The sequence below is a fragment of the Blennius ocellaris genome, assembly GCF_963422515.1.
Source record: "Blennius ocellaris genome assembly, chromosome: 2".
Lineage (NCBI taxonomy): Eukaryota > Metazoa > Chordata > Actinopteri > Blenniiformes > Blenniidae > Blennius > Blennius ocellaris.
In genome coordinates this window covers 20,930,833-20,951,358 of record NC_137651.1, presented here as the reverse complement: position 1 = coordinate 20,951,358, position 20,526 = coordinate 20,930,833, and positions in this window count along the sequence as shown.

Genomic DNA, 20,526 nt, shown 5'->3' with positions numbered 1-20,526 from the left:
TGTTCTCCCAATCCACTTTCATTGTTTGTTTGGCCAGGTTTTACACCAGGAATGTATTTTGCTTGTTGGCAAGAAGGAAAGCATCATCACAACAGACCGCTTTGTCACAGTAACGTTTTTTTTCTTTTTCATTTTTGCTCATGTTTGGATTTGAGAAACAAGTCAATTGTAGCAAAGCCCTGGTGCTGATTTGGTTACTTCTGGCTCTACTTCCACTCTTCATCCTCCCCGATCCTCAGCTGTATGCCAGCCTCTCTCCTCCCTTTCAAGGCAGGAATTTTCCCCCGTAATAGATCCCAGCTGTGGCAGATTGCACGGCCAATTAAAGAAAAAACCGTTTGGCTTGCCCCAAACGAGCCGACCACATGTTGCAGCACGACCTCCCCTCCGCTCTCCACTTCATCCCCGCCGGGACCTCACCTCTACGGGTGTAGGGGGTCACAGCGCTTGTCGTTCCTTTCCTTGGCGGAGCAGCCGGGGAAACAGAGCGGCCGCAGACAAACAGAACAATCATCCCCGGCTCTGAAACCATCTTGACCCCAAAGCCTCCACCCCAGACGAGGTCGCGGAGGCCACGTCTCACATCCACACCTACAGTGGAGTGTTGGGGGCAGCGGTGGCCTGCAGGTTAGAGAAGTGTACATGATATTGGAAGTTTGCAGGGTCGAATCCCACAGCTGACAAGTCAGCACTGTGGGTCCCCAAGCAAGACCCTTGACCCCCATCAGCTCCTCGGAGTGCCATGATATGGCTGCCCACCACATCCTAGAGATACGTAGGACGGGTCGATGTGGGAAAAAGATTCACCAAAGGTATTGATCAAATATGATAAGTTTAAATTATTAGTGTTGGTTTTCATTATAAATTCAAAATTTTAAAAAGATCTAAATCACTCGTATGGCATTCTCTAGTCTCAGATTCCTCCTGCTTTTGCAGTCCTATCGACAGCTCCTGTTGTAGAGGTGCTCTGTCCACATTTAGAAAAACTGCATTTTCAGGACAGGCTGAAAACTGCAGAGCCTCACCGCTCCACACACAAACTTAACTTCTGTAATCACACACTGCTGCCGTTTCAAGCAGAAGTTGATATTTCCCAGCCTGCCAATGCACGTGGATCCCCTCCTCCTCCTCCCCCCTCGTCTAGTTTGGACTTGATGAGGCTGATGATTTGCATTTTTGCCATTTCTGCTGCATGATGGGATTATCTCCTCAGTGAGGGTGTCTCACAGCGTGCGCAGTCGGCAACAGTTGAGAAATGGAGGTCAGACATTAGTGAGCAAGGGCGTTTCGACGAAGCTGCTCAAATGAGGTTATAAATTTATAATGCTGTCGCATACGGATCGGATACGCAGCAAAAAACAAGAAGGACAAACACAGGCCTGTCCTCTCAGTGACTCCGTCGTACCCACAACACTGGTGCCTGCATCCATGTCCACCACCGGTGTTTGTTTTCCCCTTTAAGCCCCGAACATGCCCCCACTCCCCCTCCTCCCACTTAACAGCAGTGGGCATGAAATTGAAGCAATGCACTTTCTACCCATAACACACAGCATAAACAGGAAATCTAATCACAGCACCACAGAAATGCGAAGCTCAGATACTGTAAACACTCACAAGCTTACGGTGCAGCAAGGGCATATATACTGGGGATAAGGGAGAGTGCCCACTGTAGGCCGGCCTCCCGAAGACACTAAAGCATTCCTGTTGGCTGAGGTCTGCGCAGCATCAGGCAGGCTAGTAGAAACAGATGCACTTGATGTCACCATATTCTATAGAAGAGATCCACGGTTCTGAGTGAGGAAAACTATTACCACTTGTGACCCCAATGGCCTTCAAGTCTTAAACCTGCTAAGTTAAAAAAAAAAAAAAAGATTTTGAAAAAGAAAAACTAAACAGGGTGGATTATTTTGGCAACCTCAAGCTGGGCCCAAAGTGGTCCAAGCTAATGCATTTGTTGTAACCCTGCAGGGTGTGATTATGTACATCACAGAGGATATGGGATTTGAATTTCAATCCCAAAAGTTTAAAAGTAACCAGAAATTACACTCACTCAGGCTGACACTGAATTTATGTGATTGTGTAAACAAAAAAACAAAACAAAAAATGCAATTAATTGTAGTTTTACACCCTCTTAACTACGTAGATCATGATTAGAATCGGCTAGCACAGGCGAAACACAAATAAACAGGCTTCTTCTGGAGTTTGATCTAATACTAGTGTAAAGAATAAACCTATTGCATAAGGCTGAAGATGCATCTTTTGATTAAAACTCCTTGCATTTGGACTTTTATCCAAATTTTCCCCACAAAATAAAACATGATTTTCTAATTGACAGTTTTGCACTTGGGCCACACAATTTATTGTGAATTCCCCATGATATCAATAAGCACTATATACATATCGCAAAAAGACTGATTGAGCTGTAATAAACACATTTTTTTCATGTACTGCTGCATTTATGCTTTAATTCAAATAAGAGGCTCTTAAATATAAAATAAAACTTTTGAGCTGATTGAATGATTGTAATTGGAAAAAATAAGACGAGAAAATAAAGGTCTACTTCACAAAAAGTTTCAGTCTTTTCTTTGGTGGTTTTGATGGTTCTGTCGAGTTTTAAGAATCTGGATTTTCCAAGTGTGATTTCAAGAATGAACATCAGATGGAAAGACATTGAATCTCTTTTAAAGACTCCAGGTCTGGTTTTAAGACTATAGATTTGAAGAGTGGTAAATCTACTTTGCAGTAAAATATACAAGTTGCACGACATAAATTATGTGTTTAACATTTTCAAGGTCACAAACACAAATTACTTGGATATTTTCAACCCAATGATGTCCTTGAAAGCTGTGGCGCTTTTTTTCCCAACTTTGTGAATTTCAGAGGCCATATAAATAAACACCATTTTACATTATGATGTAGGCTGCATAAATATTTTTAAGAAAGGACTACATCGCACGTATTTTATTTTTCATGGCTGCAGGAGTTATTTTAAATGGGATTCATTTCTTACCAGACGTTAGCAAAATGTCATTTAAGTAACTTGGCCCGAACGAACTCTAAATCTGATTTACTAAATGAGCCGAAAAATAAAATGAAAACTCATTTGTCTGCCTGGATTCTGCTTACAGAGTTATCAAACATATGCTAAATGTAGGTCAGTAACATTTAGCAATTCTTATTAAAGTAAGGGCCCAAACAGCAGATTTTAGTTTAATGCATATAAGTTTGTGTCATCAAGAGGAAACAGGAAGAAATGCACCACTTACCAAATATGGTCACTTTCCCAATGAAGGGTTAAGGTCATTAATGGAGGTATGTAAGAAAAGAAAAGGGCTGAGTGCATTTGGTTCTAAAATTCCAGTTGGCATGAGGTAAGGCCGAGCAGCCTGCCAAATGATTTAACACAGGATACTTTATAAAGCGGTAGATCAAAAGCAGGCAGAACAAGCACTGCTCTGAAACGTCTGAGAGCCAAATGCATTTAAAATAGCGGCTGTGGCTAATGCCGTATTTGGATTGTCACTTGCTATAACGGCCGCATGCGAATTTATATGACAACACAATTCAATAAGAGAGAAAAGAAAAAAAAGTGTTTGCAGCCGAGTGAATGAGGGAGCGGGGCCGGGAGCGGAGTCACAGACGGACAGAACCACCCAAAAAGAAAACAGACAGTGTCGCTTTGGCCATTACCACTTCGCATTGTGATGTGAACCAGAGAGGGGAAAGCGGTGGCGAGTATATCAACTCCAGATCTCTCCTACACCGTCTCATTTCTGCAGTCATCTGTGTAATGGCAAGATCAATGTGAATGAAGTCAACCGGCTGTCTCTATTATGACCGTCCTTCTGTTAAATCTCCAAACAAAGTGAAAGCAGTTCGTCGGGTCCACCGGGGGAGCCGTTGAGCTCGCCAAGCGGCTGACGAGCCTGATTCATTCAGCATGCCGCCCGATTTAAAAATGTCCTCCTTTTTTTTTTAAATCCCCGGCACAAATGTCAGCACCCTCGCTGTCCCCCTCTTCTCCCCGATTTCTTTTACCACTCCCCCTCCCTCCTCTCATGACTCTGAACCTGCTTTCAATTCCCCGGGTGTGTTGACAGACACTCTCATCTGGGTGACCTTGCTTTACTTCCTGTGTTTCCAGGCTCGCGGGAGGTTGGAGGAGGGTGAAAGGTGGAAGGTCGTACTTGTGCTCGGCGCTGTCTCAGCCTCTGTCAACACACCCTCTGCTCGATAATACCGTTTCCCCCGGATCACAGGGAGGGAGAGGGCAGGGGGGGGAGGAGCCGGGGCGGCCGATTAGCCGCGCTGCTGTTGGCTGACACACCGCAGAGTGGACGACACACACATTCCACATCCACGCAGGTTGTCACATGGGACCATAGGGAAACCGTTGTACCACCTTTTATACCTGCTTAAATCCTTCAGAAGTATTTTACTGGAACTCATAAAACACTCTCATCATCAGTTAATGAATTATGAAGGACGTTTAATGAATAAATTAGTCTCACATATAATATATGTCACCACCATGATGCCATTAATCAGCTTTGTTATGTCACACATATCCAGATATGAAATATTATGGTGGTTTTATAGCTGCTGGTAACAACATAGTCCCTCAATGCAATAACTACATCAAATCCATTTAAAACTGAGGATTATAGTTGGGTACTCGACCTTGGAGAAGTGGGTATACTTTCAATTTTGTCCTTCTTTTAAAGCAGGATAAAATGCTGCTTTAAAAGAGTCGCATGTAAAACTACTCGGTTTAGTCAAATCCATCCATAATATTTGATTATTATCACAGAATACTTTTACAGGAGCATTGTGCTCCCTACATCCATCTTCACCTGTGAGACATGGTAACGCACAGTCAAGGTGGATAAGTGTCTAAATGACTTCCACCAGAGGTGTCTGCAAAACTCCAGAAGGTTCCCTGGTGTGAACGGTGCAGTAGCAAAGAGATTCTATGGAGGTCAATGCCTCATGCGACACAAAAGATCACTACAGAGTGCTACAGTGATGATTTGGAGTCTTTAAGCGAGTACGAAAGGTTGAAGTTACTGAAAGGTTTCTGGTTTAATTAGGATTGGCTAATTGGGCAAGACAAGGGAGTATTTCTCACTCTGCAGTCATTTATAAAAAAAAAAAATGTGTGTCAAACTGTAATATTCCATGTAATTTTGAGTTTGAAATCACACCCTCTTTTAATCCAGCGCATATGAAAAGCTAATATTTTGCATTAACTTGCCATTGCGATGTGCTCTGCGGGGGTCGTACGCCTCACATGTTGGAACAGAGCTCCACATGATGACTTCGCCCACCAGCAGCTGGAATGCAACACCACCCTGAACCCCCACCACCACAGCCAATGGACATTTGGCTTAGACTTTAAATGTACAGCAGATATCGGAATACTATAATTTTCATCATTTAAAAAAACAAAAAAACATATTATGTAATAGCAACCTTCCTACACTGACAAACAGAACATTGTAATAATTGCCTTATGGGCCCACTATATTTGCCCTTCTGCTTGATAAATGCTGCATTATGTAGCTTTCACATCCATTAGTAAAACAAGCCAATTTCTGTCAGTGAGTCATGTTTCTCTGACAAAAAATGTCATTTTCACTATTAAATTAATCCCAGGAGAGTTCAGCATTAAAAGCCTTCCAGTGTCATCATAACAGCCCCTTGGAAACGAGAAGAAAAGCTGAATGTGAACGACGCGGCGGCGGAGTTGTGGGTCTGGTTGGAGTGTGATGGTGAACAGATGGAAGAAGCTCCGTGGATCCGAGCCTCACGCAGTGTGAACTGTTGTTCCCGGTGATCTCACTGCTTCGGCAGGATCGTCTCCCTCCACCGACCTGGCTTGTGTTAGCGGCTCGGCTTCGCTTTTAATGGGTTGTTCTAACCAGGTTACAGTTTGAACAAATGAAAAAAAATTCATCTTGTTTTCATCTAATCGACGACTTTTTTTTTTTTCCCCAACACTAACTCCTGGCCTGTGTAAACTCAAGCAGATGTTGCGTGGAGTCGAGCCTCGGGGCAATCTCACAAGTTTCCTCAAATCTCCTCTCGCCTCAGCTACGACCGTTCACCTTTGACCTCGGGTCATCTGCAGGACTGATCTGAACTCCTGTTTGGAGTTTCAAATCAGGGCCAGCTCAGGTGGGGTCAATCTTTGAACATGTTCCACGGCCTCACCTCTGACCCCCATCGCTCAGTTTTATGATCTGCACGATACACTCTGGCCAATGCCGCTGAGCTGCTTTTGCAAAATTGCCTCACTCTACAAGGTCAAAGATCACAGCGATTATGTGCATGCCTCCAGTGACCCCGCCCCCTCGTATCCCTCGGTGACCCCTGCCCGGCCGAGTATCCCGCGAAGCGCCGGGAGTCGCCTGTCATCGTGATGGATTGTCCCTAAATACAGGAGGGCCTGGTCAGCCGCTGGTTTCCACGGCAACTCTCAGCAAGCTATGCCAGTGTGTGTGTGTGTGTGTGTGTGTATCCAAACTTTATTAAGACTAGTGGTTCTCATACACGACAGCCTCACACTGCTACCTTGCACCATATGAAACAACGCTCAAACACAGGTCTCGTCGTACGCTTTGCCAGTGTGTGTGTGCATGGGCATGTGTGTGTGTTTTTGATGCCTCAGTGTGAGAGCCGAGGATGGGGTCTCGGCTTTAAGCGACAGAAGGGAATATGTTTTCCTTTCCATTGCCAGGAGAATGGAAAAATCTGTGCTGTAATGACTCTGTCTGTGAAATGGGAGTTAAACCATAATAATCATTAAAGGGGCGACCACACACACACACACACACACACACACACACACACACACACACACACACACACACACACACACACACACACACACACCAGCTGCTGTGTCCTGGCCTTATATTTCCCCTGTGGAATCAGTTCTGTGGGATAGGTCACATACATGCATTCATGCATGCACGCTCGTCTCTGCACCCGACACACATTTACCATCCCAAAACACAAATGCAAACACACCCACTCCTGCACTTGTGTCTGGGTGCAGACTCATGATGTCACACAAACGTGTGTCTGCATTCAGTCTGAGCCCCAAGGCCACCTTACACACACTCATTAAGTCACATATCGGTAGATGAATGTATTTAGTAGCCAGATTAGTCACGTGCAAAAAGCCCAGTGTGATTTTAAAACATCCTACGTGCATCATGGCATCTCAGTAAGTGGTATAAAAGAAAAATTTTATGTTTTGGGAAAAAAAGGTCAGAACAGGGACATTTCAATAGCGTGAAATTTAGGATAACTACAGTGAATGAATTTTGAAAAGAGTTTCCAGTTTTTTTTTTTTTATTATTGTAAACAGTTTTAAGAAATCATTATATTTATTATTTTGTTTAGTATTTTGTTTGGATTTGGTAATAATTTTTTGTATCTTTCTGCATATTTTTGATATTTTCAATGGACATGTTTGTCGAGTTTTTTTTCGATTTGTACTTTAATCTCTGTCGTGTGTTATTTTGTGTATTCTTTTTACATATATTGTATAGTATATTGTGTAGTATAGTATTATCAATTTGTTAGTTTTGCTATTTTGTCAGTTAATATTTCTGTAGTAACGTTGTTTCATCACTTTTTACTTATTGTTGCTTATTCCTTGGTTTTTATATCAATAACTTTTTTCTATTTAATTTTTGCAGTTTTCTATTTTTCTTTCTTTATTTTTATTTATTCAGACACATTTTTCTCTCAAATAATACCTCCATCATTTGTTGCATTCATCACCATTTTCATATCTTCCTGTACGAGTATTTAATTCCATTATTTTTTACTCCATTATATTTCAATATGTGAATCTGCTTTCCATTTTACTGTCACTTTGTAGAAGAAATCATAAATGGTGAAAACCATTGAAACTCTGACTTAGCCCATTGAAGAATAACTTAACTAAAAACTCCCGCTGTCGACCGATACCCCTAAATACTGCCACTACTATAAGTATTTTAACTTTGACTTTAAAAACTCCCAAACTGTTAAAATACCATTTAAAAAGTGTATTTAGTAATCACAGAATTTTTTTAATTATAATCATTGGAAGCATTTTGTTGCAGTTTGAAGGACATTTATTAAAAAAAAAAAAAAAAGTCAACAGAAGTCACTCGTCAGTTTGAGGCTTGGCGCAGCAAAGCAATGTGTTGCAGATCATCTTCAACACTCTTCGGATCGCTTTCCTCACTCGCCTCAAACGACTGGTGGAGGTCGAGTCAACATTGACTCTCACTTTTGTAACACACACGGCAATGAAGGTCCCCGAGAACTGAGACTCTTCGTTTAGGGGCTCCTGGGAGGGACTGCTCAGGGGCTCCTCGATGAGGGGCTCCTGGCTAGGGGGCTCCTGGCAGGGAATGCTGTGGGGCTCTTGGCTGAGGGGCTCCTGGGTGGGACCGCTGTGTGGCTCCTCATTGAGGGGCTCCTCGTTGAGGAAAGACCGGGTGATAAAGGGGTGTTGGAGTGCTTCATAGGGGGTTAGCCTCTTCTCTCCATCCAGACATAGGAGCCCCTTCAGAAGGTCGATCAGCGCTGCCCTTTCCATCCTCCCAATGTCGTCCCGGACTGGATAGTACTGCAATGACAAACAAAGTCTGGTCAGCGGATCGGCTCGGAGACGGATCACAAAACTGAGTTGCCCATTTACACGACGCCAGGAGCCATGTATCTGCGATCAGTAAAACTATATCAATGCGTCATTGTTCAAAACGTGTGAAGAAAGCAGCAGCTTCCAGAAATTACAGTAATAACTCCTTTTTCTAGTTGTCCAAATAGTTAAAATGATTTACTTTACCATCCATAACAAATGTTTTCTTGTCTTCCAGTTACATGAAGGTTGTATGTGTGATATTTAATGAGCTTTAAACTATATATTTTTTTTAATTTACAAATTAAAGGGTATTTCATTGGAGACTCTGATGCCTTATTAATTTGCATGTGAGAAAGTGAAGAAGACAGGGGTGAGAGTCGATTAACCGGCAGAGACTACCGACCTCAATCAGTTCATCCAGACCGCCGGGAAGCTCAAAATCAGAGTCAGCCTCTTGTGCTGGCGTGTTGTTCACTGCCGAATATTCTTCAGGAGTCTGCCGGAACACAAATATCACAACTGTTTGACAAATGTTCCCAGTAAGATTATTAAACCAAGCCCAACCGGAAAAAGTTACTTTACCATGAGCCGCCATCTTGGGCCGTCGTGGTCGACCTCCTCCTTGATGAAAAAGTTCTTTGTATACATTCCTTGTGACAGCTGATGGTCCGACGGCTGGCCCAGTGTCTGGACAATACTCTTCATCTGCAAGCAGAGTCACAGACACATCAGCAGAGGTTCTTACACCTTTTTCTGGAAACACATGGGAACAGGCAGACATACCATCTGATACTCGCAGTGGACCGGGATGATGTTGCCGCCAAGGTAGAGGAAGGCTAGAATGCAGCCCACCCCCCACACATCTACCGCCTCATTGAAGGGGAGGCCAAGGCAGACCTCCGGAGCTCTGAGGAGGAAACACAGGTGAGCTGAAGTGCTGGCCTACAAGAAGCCTGGTAGTGTGGATGAAAACTAGGACGTGAACATACCTGTACCCAATTGCCTGGAGTTCTATCTCGGGACGGGCTTGGCTGGTTGGTAATGCCAGCCCGAAATCCACCAGCTTCACTTTGATGGGTCTTTCCTCTGCACTTACAAGCATCACATTGTCTGGCTTGATGTCTGCGTGCAGGATATCCAGTCCTTTTAAAGCATCTAGGGCCACAAGGAGCTGCACAGCGAAATGTGAGAGAACAGGTCGGTGAGGATGCACTCACTGTTTCATCTTACCGACCGGACAAAGAGATTATTGGAACCAATTAGACAAACCTGCTCTGTGACGTCGCGGAGTTCCCCGAGTTTCATCGGCTCAAAGTCCCCCAGTTGCAGCAGCTGAAACAGGGTGACGTCCAGCTTCTCAAATACCATACAGGTGTGGCCCATATAGTTGAAGCACTCAAAGAACCTGACCAGATTGGTATGGTCGGGATCCAGGACACTGATGGCCTCCAACATGGAGAGCTGGAGGGAACAAAGAGGAAGACGTGGTCAGGATCCTGGAACAAACTCTTGATGGTGAAGAATAAATGTGAACATAGAAATATCAGAGGTGTAAATGTTTACCTCATGCTGGGTGTCCTCCACCTCATCATTTTTCAGGACCTTGATGGCAACAGTCTCAAAACTGTCCACATTCCAGCACTCCACAACCTTTCCGAAACAGCCCTCCCCGATTACCTCCATGACCATATATTCATTGGAGTCACTGGTGATGGTCTCTTCTTCCCCAAAGTTTAGCTCTGTCTGGTCTGGAGAAGAGAGATTGTTTAGTATGTGTGCGTGAGAAACCATGGATCCTGCCCAAGGTGTGAGGATGTTACTCACCTGAAGCAGCAGAGGATTCTGGGTGAAGCAATGAAGACATTTCAACTCCCTTCATTTTTCGGTCAGTTGTTTAAAAAGTTAGAGTTAGGGTCCGGTAGGAGTTAGGGTTTCTAGTGTTTTGAAAGCCGTAACTGTTTGTTCGTCGTCCACAAAAACTCTGCTGAGCTCTCTGTCCTGAAGTGTGCAGCTTTGAAGGCTTTGTGGACATTATAGGTTCAATTCGCACATTGATCTCCTTTAAGCTCCTTTGATCAGATTCAGATTCAGATCAGATTCATTTATTTGCCATTTGCAGTAAAACCACATTGGAATAAATTTGTAAAAGTCCCCAGTGTGCACAAGACAGGTACAGCCATAAAATAACATTAATTAAAAAGTACATAAATAAAACAGGATAAAAGTACAGAAATAAAACAAAGAGAACAGTGAACAATTGACACTGTGAAATCGATCGACTGAAACAGATTCAATAAAGTGCAAGATCATACATTAAAGTGCTCTGTTTAGGCTGATAACAGCTTGTGGAAAGAAGCTGCTGGCATATCGAGATGTCCTGCATCTCAGCGAACGATATCTTCTGCCAGAAGGAAGAAGCTGGAACAAGGCTTTTCCAGGGTGGCCAGAAGAGTCATTGACGATTCCAAGTGCTCGGTTTAAAAGTCTGGATTTATAAAGAACTTCCAGAACAGGAAGCTCACAGCCCACAGTCCTCATTGCAGAGCGGAGCACCTTGTTTAGAGCTCTCCTCTCTTTGTCTGTGGTGTTACCAAACCACACAGTCACAGAGCCAACAAATAAACTTTCAATGGTGCAGCGATAAAAATTAAGCAGAATCTTAGAGTTTGTGGTAAATTCTCTAAGTCTACGTAGAAAGTAGAGACGCTGACGAGCTTTTTTAACAACCCGGTTAGTGTTTTTGACCCATTTCAGGTCTTTAGAGAGAGTTAAACCGAGAAACGTTATCTCCTTCAACCTACTTTTTCTCATCTTTATGAGGTCATCTCATGAACAAGCTGCATTTATTGACCTTTATAAACAAAATTTTGGAAACAACTGGTGTAGAATTAATTTTGGGGGGTTTTGTTCCAAAAGCATTAAGCAAACCAAAACTTAAGACATATCTTTAACCAACATTTCATTTTCTTTTTATTTCTTCAAGCTTTTCTCTCCCATTTACTACTGATGATGAAAGATACAGTATGCATGCATACTCATGCACACCCCTGTTTATTCATGTCCACACACTCCCCACTCTCACATACATGTATGTACATACACACCCCTACACCCCTGCAATGTACAGACATACACCTACATACCATAAGATCAGCTGCAACAGGCTTCTTTGATTTCCTTAATTAAGGCCGGTGTCATTTCTAAATGACAACACACACAATGTGAAAAGTTTGAGGGTGCTGTCCAAAGGGTTCCAGAAGCTTACAGAGAAACAAACAAAAAAATCTTGCTCCATGTTCATGAAATAAGAATGAATTAATAGATTAGATTAGAAGCTTTATTGTCATTGTACATGGTACAACGAAATTGCGGTGTAGCTATAAAACACACAGTAGACATACAATGGAACACAGGCAGCCATTCTCACATTCAGCATCGCATTCATCTCAGCAGACACACCATATATACAGAATAACCTAAACATTTACACGCACATTCAGCTCTCACACAGACCCGCTCACTCACACCCGTGATAAATCCACTTTTTTTACCTACTGACATTAGTGCAGTAGGTAAAAAAAGTAAAAAAGAAACAAACCGATAATAAATTACATAAAATACAAAATTAGCTACTTGAGGTACCTTGGCTGAATGAGTATGTGCGGTTTGAGCACAAGGTACATGTTATTGCACAGAATATAGTATATTGCACACAGTCTGAGGTAGATAGTTCTTGTCTGAGGTAGGTAGTTCTTAAGTGTTCAGTGCAGTGATGGCTTGAGGAAAGAAGCTGTCCCTTAGTCTTTTGGTCCTTGTCCTAATGGACCGGTACCGCCGGCCTGAGGGCAGCAGTTCAAACAGGTGGTGTGCAGGGTGGGTGTCGTCAGCTGTGATCGCCTCAGCTCTTCTGAGACGCCGTGACATGTAAATGTATTTTGGTGTGGGGAGGGGGCAGCCGATGATCTTCTGCGCCGAAGAGAAGGGATGAAGAAAACAATGGCCAACACGTTGAGATGCAAAACTGAAACAGAACCAATATTGGTGAGAAAGGTTTTTTGTACAACACAGAAAAAAAAATGTTACAATGACATAGAAGACTGGCCATCTTGATGAGCGTCATCATTTATTCATTTCTTCAATTTTATAATTTGCGTGGTAATTTGACGGGCCAAACTGGAGCTTCTTTCAGGTTGGTTTTGGCCTTATGCCTTCTCTTATCCGCCGTCACATAGGTCAACAGTCTAAAAGGTTTGTCCACATCTACATCCGTCCACTCATCTCTCCCTCTGTGTCCTTTGTCCAGCCGTCTCTCTCCTTCTGTCTTCTTCTCAGTTTTATTGTTTCATTGCAGCTGTCCACTCTCCACCCCACCCCCCCTTCCCTCCATATTCCTGCCTGCGTGTCTCTCCGTCATTTTAACCTTCACTCGCTGTCTGTGCCTGTCAGTCTTTTCTCCTTTTCACTTTCATCATGCCTCCGTCTTTTTCTGCTGAGGTGAGTGTTGATAGCTCCCATATTCCCCCCCAAACCCCCAATCCTACACCCGCACCATATCTTCCCACCCTCTGTTTCCTCGCCTGGTCCAAATCAGACAACACATTATAGACTCCCCAAAAAAAAAGTGGTTTTCATAAGGACATTGCCAGAGTTAGTTTTTTCTTCCCACCACATTGCTGTCACCACGGTGCGGTCATTATCTGGCGGCCATTTTCAGGCCAGCCAGGGGTGACACACTTCACTCTTACCACACCGTTGATTGTTTGGGAATGGGGCTGAGAGATATTACTCTTACTGGTGCCATCCATTTAATACATGTGGATCCGAAATGATTGCAAAGGCTGCATCACGGTGGTAGTTTTAATGACTTCCAGTTGATAAATTCCTTGAGTCAGTCAAAACATCAGAAACACCAAGTGATCTAATAACATTTTTAAAAAGTATTTCTATTTCAAGGTTTTGCAGCACATTTTCATTCTCAGTAGAAGTGGAAATACGGTAAAAACAACATATAATGTATGAGTTTAAGCTCAGATTTTTGTACATGAGACCAAACCTTAGGCTTCGTTTACACATTTTCCAAGTGAAAATGCAAACCTTTTATTTATTTACACAACAGCAGTGATCGGCGCCACCCACAACACAACTTTTCAAAAATACTCTGACTCCATGTCCCTGTAAGATGCGATAGCATCAGACTATATTAGGCCCCGTTTACACAATAACGATTACGAGTGTATCTGCAAAACTTTCTTCACTTTTGGGAGGTCCGTTTACACTGTCACAGAGTGCAGATGCACTGTGTCCATTGTGTATGTCTAACTATTTATCCCGGCTCCCAAGGTGGAAAAACTATTTCATGGCTGCTATTCCATCCTGCAGAGACTGGGTGCTCGGACAACTCATCCATGGACAACTCATCCACAAAACTGCAAACCCGAACAACTCGTCCACGACAGTGTTTTTCAACATTATTGATTTGAAGGATTGGATTTTAAAGTATATTTGACACATTTGGAAGGATTAGGGAGAAATAGAAAAATGAAAGTAAGAAATTGTTGCATTAAAAAAAAAATGTATGGTAAAGTGCATACTAACCACTAGAACAGATTGATAATGTAATTAAATGTGCGTACAAAATGCTTTTACATCATTAGTATTTTTAAGAATGGTATTCTACTTGTAATTTAGTATGAGCAAAGAAGATGTATTTTTTATTTTGCATTTCCAGTACTCATTCTACCTATGTTATGTATATAGTAAAAAAAAAATAAATAAAATAAATAAATAAATAAATATATATATATATATATATATATATAAAGCCTATTAAATGATGAAAAAATATTTACATTTCTTAAATCTTTAAATTGAAAAGCTTCAAACCTTTGACAAATCATTAGAATTCCAATGTTTTTACAACCCATGAAACTGAGAAAAAACGGAATAAGGGAAAGTAAAATCATGCAAGTAGCTAGTCCAACATTCTTTCATATTTGAAGGTGTGTGTTGTTTGTTTACCTGGCTCTCACTGTGTTTTACCTGAACACCACTTCCAAGATCACCAAATAAAACAAACTAAAAAGAGCCTGACACGACCGCCTCCTCCCATAAACATGACGGCGAACACCAGACATCGTGCCGCGAGGCATTCTCCCAAGAGCCACCGTCATTCTCTGGATGTTCGATCACTGCTCGACCCCAGTCGTGTTCTCCGGGTTCCCTGGAGTTTTCTCAGCGGGGCGCCCGGGCTGGAGGGATCACACGTCACCTGGGCCTGTCTACTTCACCCAGATTCAGTTACACTCCACTCTCCCGAACATGGCCAGGAAAAACAAATGACATCCTTTTATTGAAAGGTCTGGAATCTGAAAGTTTCCCTCCAGTTTGGATCGTAATAGATCCGTCAACGTCGGCCTCCTAGTTGGAGCCAATTGTTCTGCCTGGCCGTGGCTTGATGGCTTCCATGTGAGAGGGTATCCTCTTATACTATAATGAAAACTGCAATCAGGATCAGTGTGTGAACGGTGGCTCACATCCTGCTGTAAAACCGCACTGCAGAACAGATGCTCAATCGCACACCGCTAAAACCTGCGAGCACTCGCAGCCGCCCCCCACCCCAACACACTTTCAGACAATTGTTTGACACACACACACACACACACAAACAGGGTAGAGAGCGCACACCCTGCTGTTGATGTTGTCATCCCTCATCTCATATGGTTTGTGTGCCTTCAGCGGCGGTTTCAGCCTCCAGGATGAGGCTAGTTCTGCAGACAGCACTTTTATAGTGAGGTACAGCAGCCCTGTCGGCCCCAATCCAAACTCGAATCCATCCAACTCCGACGCTCCCGTCATCGTAAAGAAACTGAGAAGGAAGGACAGCGATCAGCTTGGCAGGCGACTCGGATAATTTGGAAAACGTCACATGGACTGAAAAGTGTTCCAGAAATAGACTTGCTAAGAGTGTAACATTGAAGGAAAGGGAGCCATAAGTGGAGGGCTATTGGACGCAGAATGAAGATTAATACACTGTGGGAATGGAAAGCTTAAATCTGGGAAGATTATTAAATTGTGGCAGTAGTGAAATGACTAAATACATTAGCTGTGCAAACTGCAGCAAAGAAGGTCTGATGTGTATTATGGAGAAGACAGAGGATCCTTGTAGTCTATGACTTATGACAAAAAACACCAAAAATCGGTGGTGTGTGTGATTGAGATTTCTGGCACACACTTTCAAAAAGCTTTTGCTTCTCGGTAAACATCTAAAAGACAGGTTTGGAAATGCACTCTATAAGTAGGTAATTACTTAAAAGAGACAAGAAGGCTGTTGTTACTGTTAGAACTTTTGTGTTGTAGCAGACACGACCTTATTGCTATTCATTGTTTTAATCTTGTGAGTGGGTCCCACTACAGGCTTGACTTACTAACATTCTGAATAACACAGGCTAAAAGTCAAGCAATTTAAAGGACAAAAAACTAAGGGTAAACTATGAGTATTATCACCTTTAAATGAATGTTTTGCATTTTTTTAAAAAGGGCAATATAAGAAATGATGCCTTACAGTCGACGTTGTGGTTGAAACAAGAGCAACAGAAGAGATTCAGAAAATGACTGAATGAGCTAAGACAATGGTTCCCAAACCATTTCCTGGAGGGGCAAAAAAAAACCCAACCTCATATCACATTCCACGTGAACCACAGTTTCTTTGTTATATTCTGCAACAAGGGCTTCCTTTTCTTTTGGATTGGGACTCCTTGGTCGGGAATCACTGAGCTGATATGTTGTAAATGAGGCTGTTACCTTGAACACGTCCCAGAAATCTGCATGATTTTGGAGAAACGCCTGATAATACATATCTCCTGCATGGACTGCGTGGGGTGTTTTGCACATCTGCAAGACATGATCATCTTAGAATCCTGTTTTTAAAACAGCTTCCACATGTGTGTGCAAACAACCCTTCAGTACTTCAGACCCCACATAAGCAGATCTGAAGCCAAAGATGAGGAGCAAGTTGTGGTTAAACTCCTACTAACGTGTTGACATTCTCAAAGCTAACTAGCATTAGCTTTTATTAACCCCTAAATCAGTGGTCGCCCAGGCGGGAACCAGGTTGCCCGCATTGAAGAGAGTCATTTTTCAATGCCAAAAGGTACATTTTCCTTTCAGAAAAGTTTTGTGTTTACACAGCAACATTAACAACTTGTCAACACTGCAAAATTACCCCCCCCCCCTCAAAAAAAAAAATACTGGGGAATCGTTAGGAGAATTGATAAGGAATTGGATTGAAAAGCAGAATTGACAATGCCATTGATATTGACAGAATCTTATCAATTCCGACCCCTACTCATCTACCTGTTTATTTTCCTTAAAAAAAACAAAATCGATAAGAATCGATAAAGAAATGAATTGGTAAAGAGAATCGAAAATGGAATCAGAAAAATCGAATCGTATTCCTATCCCTATTACTGTCCATTTACTTGTGCATTTGCAGAAGAATTATCTACTATGGAGGTGTTCTGCGTGCGTTGCATCTGCTTTTCATAAAAGTTGCATTTTCCTCAGTTTCCATAAAGACGGAGTTGGAGCAAAAAGTTCCACCTTGGGAGCCATTTGCAAAAAGTTGCATTTTCGGTGGCTACAAGCACCATTTTTGTGTAAACAGACACCCAACAAGCAACAAAACTTTTCCATTTTCACTTGAAAATGTTAACCCTCGACGGAGCCTGACTTTGATGAGGAAGAAACAAGATTTGTTGAATATTTTTCATTATTGAATCAAAATCTAAAATATTAAATTTCTTGAACATCTCAAATATAGCTTCCTATAAATATAGCTCATTCAGTGTCTGTGCTATTACTGTGCTTTTATTTTGATGAATTTGACAAAAGTTGTCTTCGTTAATTGATATATGATAACATTACTTTTATATACACACACTCATGGGCTATTTTAATAGGTACACTTGTCACAATTAAATCTACCTTCAAGCATAATATATAAATGCTGAGTTTTGCCTGGAATCACAGTGGTTTCATTAAAACTTCATTCCTGAGGTTAGATTAAGAGTGGTTCATGATATTTCAGCCTCCCTTTAACACACATGAGAAAGAGAGTATATTGCCATCCCGCTCCATGCCTAATGTATATAATGAAGTACCGGTGAGTGTGTATTTTTGTATAAAATGAAAGCCGGATGATTTCCTTCGGACGAATGTTAGGAAGGAATTTTGAAATGGCCAGTATAAACAAAGGGAATGATTACTCAGAGAAAGGGCTGATTCAATTCACATCGGACTAAGTGAGTATTATTTCAGTTGCAGAGACGAGAACGAGGCGCTGAGCACATCTTTTATGAGGAGAGCTCAAGAATCATACAAAACAGGCACATAATGGACAATTTATTATTTTTTTTAACAAATATTTGATTGTTGTTGAGCATCATCTGAGCAACACAAACACTCTGGACCTCCACTGTTATTGTTGATCTATTCAAGAATGTGGAGAACTAATTAGTGCACATGTACAGTACTCAGCCGTGCAGAAAGGGAGAAAAGGCGATGGAGAACGAAAAGCTGTTTTCAAAGCCATTGTCGTGCAAACCAACAGCCGCAAAGACAACTAATGTTTGCCGTTCTCACTTGTTGATTAGTTGATACATTTTTCCCAGAACAATTCCAAAATATTAATTATTGAATAAAAAAATTCCATAGACAATTACAGTTTTCTCTCGAAATCTAAAGACGATAGAAAGTTAGAGCCTTGCACACCATTTTCGAGGTGCATTGTCAGTGGTTGTATGATTTATGGAGCAAATCCAAGATGGATGGAGGGCCTTTTCTGATTTCACATGGAATGACCTCAGTGTAACAAAAATGCACTGCGTAAACTGAAAGAAGGGGGGAAATGAGATCAATTTCCATTCCTCCATCCAAATATGAAGGCGTTTTATCTAAATGGTGTCATCCAAATGTGAGATTGGATGAATTCGTAGCCTTATCACACCAGTTCAGGGTTTGTTTTGTCGTACACACAGTCTATAGGAGTGTGAAAGCTGTCTGGTCATAGTATGGATATCTGCCATCTCCCCTTCATACACCACTAAGTCTGGGCTATAATCACACCCTGATTCACACAACTCATAAATCTTCTCCCCCCCAGTCTCTGATGTCAGCCCTCTGATTCACACACACACATTTTTGGAGAACATTTCTTGTGGGACCCACTCACCAAGCCCATCATCCTAATCTTGACCATAATACCCAAACTATGAGTAACCATAGTCCGGAAACCAAATCTTAACCCTGAAAATGATGGAAAGATGTTGTGGGATCCATCATCTTCATCCTCAAATGTTACGTCTGACCCCACAAGCTCTGTAGATTCAGTTTTCTGACCCCACAAGGGGAGGAAAATAAAAATTCCACTCAAAAGCCTCACACATGCAATAAGTTCATCGTGATTGACTGCAGGAGGATATTTTTACCGATTCATTTCGATGCCTCTCCAGTGCCAAGGTTTCAGGGCCTTTGAAGCTCGAGCGGAAGCGCACAAGAGCGCTACTTTAATTTCACTTAACTTTAAAGGCTGCCAAAGTCCACGAGGACTTTCTAAAGCATTCGGACAGCTCTGAAATTAAGCCACGCTATAAACACAACATAGTGAAAGAAGGAGGAAACGGAGGGGAGGATCGTCTTTCGTCATGTGGAAATTAAAACGGAATGTTCAGGAACAGGTTATAGTTTCTAAACATTTATCAAATCTGTTGCAGGGACAGATATTCATCTGTTTACAATGCTTGTGAGGATATGAAATAGCACTGTTCAGTTTGTGAAATGAAGACCAGATCCACCGCAGAGAGCAGCTCAGGACAAGCCGGCAGGAGACATCAACCTGGTCAGACATGAAATCCTGGCGTGTGTTATAACAATATCCAATCAGCCTTTCTCTTTCTGCTTTGTCTGGGAGAGCTGAGAGGTTAAGAGGACGGGGTATGACAGATCATCGAAAGACAAAACGAGGGAAGAAAAGAAAACAACCTGGTCACGGATCTGAGAAAAGAATTTGTCCTAAAGTTTGATTTCTCAACATTGAAAACAGATTCATGAACTTATTTATATTTATTTAGGGCTGATCTACAACTCTGCCAAAGACAAGTCACATTTGACTGCAGTGGCTTTTAGATTTCTAGTTGATATTTAATATCCATCCTCTGGAGAATTCTTCACGTGTTATTGTACTTTGAGAGACACTGCAGGAGAATTACATAGAATAATATTTTGACCATCTCAGGCCCCGTTTACACATCGTTTCAAGTGAAAACGGATTGTTTTGGCATTTGTGTTTCAGAAAAGTTTTCCATTGACAAAGCAACGTTTTGAAAACAATGTCTTTTTACATAGAAATGGCGTAAATGCTGAAAACAATGTAGTTATCATGTCTGGCCAGCAGTTGACGCTTTTGGTTGTTTTTGTAATAAAACCATGCATACATGCATCACATTACAGGATCTGGGAGTCATTTTCATACAGTATATCAGATACAGTGTAGGCCAACTTGTTCATTTTTATATGTAGCTTTATGAGTTTGTTGTGTCATCTTGTGATCAAATCTTTGTTTGAGAGATTAACAAATTATATTATGGAGTCCAACCACCCCCCCTTTAATATGTAGCCTGTGCCCATTATGGTACCACAGTAATCCTACAGCAACACAATTACAGTCAGTGCCATTATTAACACATTTTGTAATAAAAAAAACCTATTAAAAATAACACAAGTTACTTTCTGAAGCTCCTGGTGAAGCTTAATTTCCTCTGACTCATGTGTAGCCAGTTTAACCAATGTACTTTTTAAAGAAAAGTGTTTCATCAGTAAAGTGT